The sequence below is a fragment of the Strix aluco genome, chromosome 4 (genome assembly GCF_031877795.1).
Source record: "Strix aluco isolate bStrAlu1 chromosome 4, bStrAlu1.hap1, whole genome shotgun sequence".
Taxonomy (NCBI): domain Eukaryota; kingdom Metazoa; phylum Chordata; class Aves; order Strigiformes; family Strigidae; genus Strix; species Strix aluco.
The window spans coordinates 97,826,283-97,832,237 of NC_133934.1; the positions used below are offsets into that span (position 1 = coordinate 97,826,283).

General features: G+C 38.2%; 1 long non-coding RNA gene across 1 annotated transcript; it reads left to right on the forward strand.

The window, feature by feature from the left end:
* The first annotated feature begins 221 nt into the window (after positions 1-221).
* Positions 222-5,426, forward strand: LOC141923405 (uncharacterized). The gene is made up of 3 exons (XR_012623287.1): positions 222-333; positions 1,277-1,311; positions 5,270-5,426. It is a non-coding gene; the product is annotated as an uncharacterized LOC141923405 (long non-coding RNA).
* Positions 5,427-5,955: the final 529 nt, after the last annotated feature.

Here is a 5,955-nt window from a genome sequence, read left to right on the forward strand (position 1 = left end):
GCTTTTCTTAAGGACTCTCTTTTTCCTTAGTTATTGCAGCAGCCTTTGGGCCTGATCTTATAAAATGCTAACGCAGGGCAATCTCCCCCCAGCAATATAAGAGCAGACAATTAAGCAATTAACACATGCCTGTTTGCAGCTCTCAGCAGACAGTTGATACTCACGCAGGCCTTGGTTCTTATGGAGAAAGACTTTTACAAGGAAATCTCATTTTTTCCTGCAGCAGCAGTAAACAGCCTGGAAGTGCAGCAGACAATTTGCTTTAAAGATCAAGAGGAAATCCCACCCACGCTGCTTGCTGCTAGGCAGTTTTCAGCTGGTCTTGGCACTAAGGTAAGCATAGCCTGTAGGGTGTGAGGTGGCAAACACCAATCAGCTGTGTTCTGGATTTGGTTGGTGCATGCATGTGCTTTAGTGTGGAGCCCCTAATTTGCTCTTGTTTCTACAAAGACATCTCAAGTGGTGTCCCTGGTTAGGACTTAGTAAACCATTTAGATAAGCTACTCTAGTAGTAAGCTAGAGAAGTTGTTGGGGCTAGTCTGAAGGAAGTCTCTTAACTAATGCACTACTCATAGAAACAGAAATGCATGGACTGCATGATACTGCACTTGGAGTATTCACCAGATTAGGAAAAGTGAGGAAATATCTGTGTGAGGCAAATTAAAAGGGTTTCCCATTTCTTAGTTGGCTTAAAGTATACATTTGTATGCTGAGAAGAAAATTGTTTTACTCTTGCTAATGTGTTCCTTGTACCTTTGAATTGAGATACCCTATTGAAAGGGTTTGACTTGGAGCATATTCTTGTATTTCATTGATGCCTTCAGCTATTTGTTTTTCCTAAAGTTTTTAGAAACAATAAGTTGGGCATCAGACTGGCTTGTGATTTGCAACTCTAACAAAGCCTGGTGGGCTTCTAGCTTATGATTGTTAATGGACACTTTCAAGTACACCGATAGAACTTTGCTTTCTAAAGAACCATTTGCATTCTCAGACTGATCAAAAAAATCCTTTTGTTTAAATAAAAATCTAGCACAAGTTTGCCCCAAGACATAAAATCTTATGTCATATTTGTATTACTAAGGTACTGCAGCTAACTGTTTCTGGTTTAGCTAATAGAAGATCAGGTTAATCCTTAATATCTGCCATGCTTTTCTTACAGCATAGTAATATTCGCAAAATAACAATTATAATGTTTTTTGACTACTAGAATATGGGTATAGCATTTAGAGAAATTGTAAAAGCATTTTTCCTTTTTTTTTTTTTTTTTTTTCCCCAGAAGAATATTGAATATTGGAGAGGTGGGATTAAAGTGTAAGTGTTAATTGAAACTATGCTTAATTTACTTCAGCAGCGTGATGTGCATTAAATATAGTTCTTTAGAGAGCATTGAATTTTATATTTATGAGATTCATAAATGTATATGTTGTATATTTCTAGTGCTTGGAGTTATGTGGAAGATACCTGCTCACCCACTTTGAAAATAGGAGGGAAATAGAATGGAAAAAAAGAGATCGGAGACAATGGAAGACTTCTAGTAACTTAGCTTTGGAACGGATTTAGTATTCTGCCTGGAGATTAAATATGTTCTCACTTCCAGCCCTGGGAGTCTTTTTTTTTCTTTTTTTTTTTTTTTTTTTTTTTGTGGCTTTCTATAATGCCAGTACTTAAATTTAAAAATTATTCTTTGAGATCTAGTGAAAGCAAGCTTGTTGGTTTTGGCTACCGGCATCTGTAATATGGTCTCTCTTTCCCATTAACACTGACTTGTACTTCTTCACATTAAATCCTACATGGTGTTCTTACTTTGATGCTGCAGTCCATTTTTGTGGAATGCTTTTTGAACAAAAGTTTTTCAATAGATAAGTTTGAAGTCCCAAAGAGTATTCAGATGGTCTGTTGTATTATTGCATGCATTTAGTTTTCAGTTTCCAGTTGCATCCAAGTAAAACATCTATACATTTTTCTGCCAAAAACCATCTTGCAATTCCTGAGTAGTGCCTGGATGTATCTGTTGCCCTTGCTTATTTGGGTCTTTCATAAATATACCAAAACTGTGTTTTCTACTAAAGTCCTACCATTTGCTTGACTATTTTTATTTCTTTATTTATTTTTGTTTCTTTCTCGGCTCTATGCAAAATAACCTTTGCAGGATGATTTTCTTAGGACAACTGATCATCCACTCAGGCAGTTGTCCATATTGCCTGATTATGGAAGTTTATTAGTTCCCATGGGTGCAAAAATTTGTTTTGGATTCTACAGTGTGAAAGAATAGGTCTTACCTGTATGTTATATGGTTTTATTTGGTTTGGGTTATTTAAGGCTTGGACTGCTCTTGCCCTTATTAGCGTGTCTGTAACCATGAGGTTTCAACAGCATGTGACTGTGGTCTGTCTGCCACACTGATGTGCTTGTCACAAAGCAGTTGAACAAACTTTCCATCCCCAGGTGAACTTGAGCAAAGGTAGTTATAGTAAGCAGGAACTTGTTTTGCTTCAATGTGTCTCTTTCGTTGTTAAAGCACCCAGATAACGCTTAATATTTTTCAAAGTACATGCTGAGCACTGATGAAAATGTGACCCTTTTACTCCCTCAAATTAGGCAACCGAAACCTGAAGTACATCCCTCTGTGTTACTACTGAAAATCCAGCCATTGGTTTCAAATTGCCCCTGTGCTTCATTTTTAGGACTAGTTATAGATATGCTAAATATAGGCCAGTGCAAAAGATTCTGGAAAGTCTCTGACAGTGGCTTAATGGGAGGTTTGAATGTTTGCATCTAAAAATTAGGCTGCTCAGTTAAGCTTCTTGGATAGGTGGATAGATAGATTGCTTCAGGCAGCCAAGTTTGAAAAGCTTGCCCTACTTCTCTGCTTTTGGAAACACCAGCATAAATATGACCTGTATAAAGTAGCTGAACATGTCACTGCTTCAGAGTTGTATGCTGCTCAATATGCAAATTGGTGGTGTAGTTATTTAAATGAAACCCTTGTAACTTCTGGTGCAATTGATCTAGTGGTATGAATGGGATAGAAGTTTTTTTATACAGTGGTCAGGTGCCATCCTTGATTATTGCTGCTTGTGGGAATAATTGTGTTCAAAGGAACAAACGCAGGAAGGTGGTCCTGCTTGCCACACTGATCAGTTGCTTATGGGGAAGCACCCACAATAGCCTTTCATCCCACTGTTGCTTGCATTTAACTCAGAGATCATTGAGGGGTTTTGGCTTGTAATTCAATGGCTCTGAAGACTGTTACTGCTACCTGACTCTCTTTCAGTTAGTGGCGTAAAAGTCACTACCTGGTAACTTGTGTTACCTTACCAGAATCTTGTGTTGATGTTTGTATAACTCGTACTCCTACAGAGTAGGTACAGATACCTACTGTAATGCACAGTAGTAGCCTTGAGTAATAAAACGCTAAAGCAGTGTGTTTATATGGGGAAGCATTACATAGAAAGGAAAGCTGTGGATAACTGTGAACTCTTCAACAGGAAAGTAAGCAGGATTAATGACCAGACAACAGAGAGCTCTGGTTGTCATAACTAAACTTATTGAAATTACAGTAAAATGTACTAAACTCACTTTGGTTTTTATTCCTTTTTTTTTCCCCCCCCCCCCTCCCTTCTTCCAGTTTCAACAGTTACTTGCTATCCACTCTGGGCTACATGCTTGTTGTCTTAAAAAACTTTTGTTTCAAGACACATTTAAGAGACTTGGGCACAAAAATGTCATCCATGGTTCTACTTGTCTGAAGGAAAAGAAAAATTGCATAAAATGAGGGTGTTGCTGCATCTGCATGCCTTTTTTGTTATTCAAAAGTTTTTGGTGGTCTTGTTTTTGTGATCAACTTGCTCTGAAAATCTGAGTTGTTTCTGAAATTATATTACGGGGAGAGTCAGGAGAACTGATTAAAGCTTATCAGCTGTCCATGGTAGTTTAAGTCAATTGATAATTATGAAGTGAGATAAAAATTAAAGCAGTGAGAATGAAACTTTATATTGATAAGGGCAACTTGGGAAAAGCCCAATCCTGATCAGATACTGAGGAGGGTTCCTCTACATGAAGGAAGGATTACAAAAATTGCTCAGAACTTCCAACAAAGCAAATTTGTGGAAACCAAGAATAACATCCTGCAAAGTTTACTGCCATGTAACCTGCATTTTGGACACTTCTTCTGCCTGTTCTTTTAAGATTCCCAGGCGCAAGAAAGGAATAGGGAACAAATACTCATATGTATTTTCTTTCTGCTGACTTGCTTGACTTGCTTACCCCACAACACAGAAAATCATATGTGGGGAAGTTGGTGGTGTCTTCATGCAGGAAGACCTCTAGGAAAGGGGAATTAAGAGGGCTAACATGGAGGATGCTTGTGCACCATGCAACCAGATATTTCTTGCATCTGTAGGGACGAGGAAGAGTTATACTGCTGAACTGCTGAACTCCTTAGGGGACAACTTGTCTGCAGAGATAAATTACTGTTCTAAACAGTAGTAAGAATTAAAATCAGTTGACTGCATTTTCATTGGTATAATGGGAACTTAGAGAGGCTTTCTCTATCTTTTTTTTTTTTTTAAGTCACAAAGGGGCAAAAAGAAATTAAAAAAACCCATAGAATAGGACACTGCACAAACACAGAAAATGAGCACATATATATTTTATCCATTCCCTCTCCTGCTGCCCCGCTGTGGTGTCCCCCCAGTGGCACGTGTCAAGGCATTTCCAAAGCTAGGCTTTAGAGTCTTTCTGAACTCTATTGTACATTAGTCTCTACACCCATAAATTGACTCTAGGGTCATCCAGGGGATAATTTAGCTTTAAATACAGGGTTGCACTAATATGTCTGTTGGCCCTCACTCATCCATTTGAATTGGCAGAAGTCCAGCTGGAACAGAGGAGAGGAGTTGTTTAAGGGACCCGTTCTTCATGACGTTACATTATTGTATCTGTTGTCTTGTACTTCCCAAAGAAAAGGCTAGAATAGGATTGGTGTAATGGAGCAGACCTCCTCCAGTGGTGGGGAAATGGATACTGGCTTTATATTAGGGTGTAGTGTGTAGGGCAGAGTACAGCCCAGACTCTGGCCCAAGGAGAATGTAGACGAAACAAAAATAGTAATTTTTATGAAGGCTGCTCAGTCACACATAACACTTACAGTCAAACTGTTGTCCCAGTTTATTTTTATGAGTCATTTAGAGGAAACATATACTTATCTCCAGTTAAAAGATATGAAGGAGAAAGTAATTTGCTAACAACTGTTTTGGGTTATTTGCAGGGACAAGATAAGAAATATTTTGACCCATAAATAACTCCAACTTTCAGATGTCTCTTGTACTCTCTGAATCTGTAAAGGAATTTCATTATGAGCACAAGGATGATTATTTTTTGTAATCTGTCTGTAAGATGAATAGATCACCTACTTTTATCAGTTTTCATGGTGAGTAAAAAAACTCTTCAGAATGTTTGCCAGTTAAGTTATCTTGTGTGGCAGAGCCTAACTCTGCAGAGACTCTAGTTTGAATGCTTTAGGATTTTTAAACATGCCTATAGACAAAAATATGTATATTTGCTCATTCTTTTATCTAATCAAAGGGAAAAATGGTGTTCATGAAGGCTCAGGGCTTGACTCTTTTTTTTTTTTAATTCTAGATTCCAGTGGTTCAGGCATCTGTATAACAGGCTTGTCTGTGCTATACTGCAGAGAAACCTTCCTCTTTGACCTACTGGGTGTTTCTCTTCTGAGGGAGGAAAGGAATTCTTTCCATGTTAAAAGAGTTCAGTCTCCTCCTGTCACTGATTGCCTCTGTTGCTTAGTTGAGCCCAATTATATGCAATGGCTTTTCAAGGGTTCAGCTGTGAAGAAGGCATGTGTGCAAACGATATCAATAAAATAACAGGATTTGCATACATGGGAGCAGCACACATGCTACTGCTTTGAAGATTTACTGTGTAAGGTACACT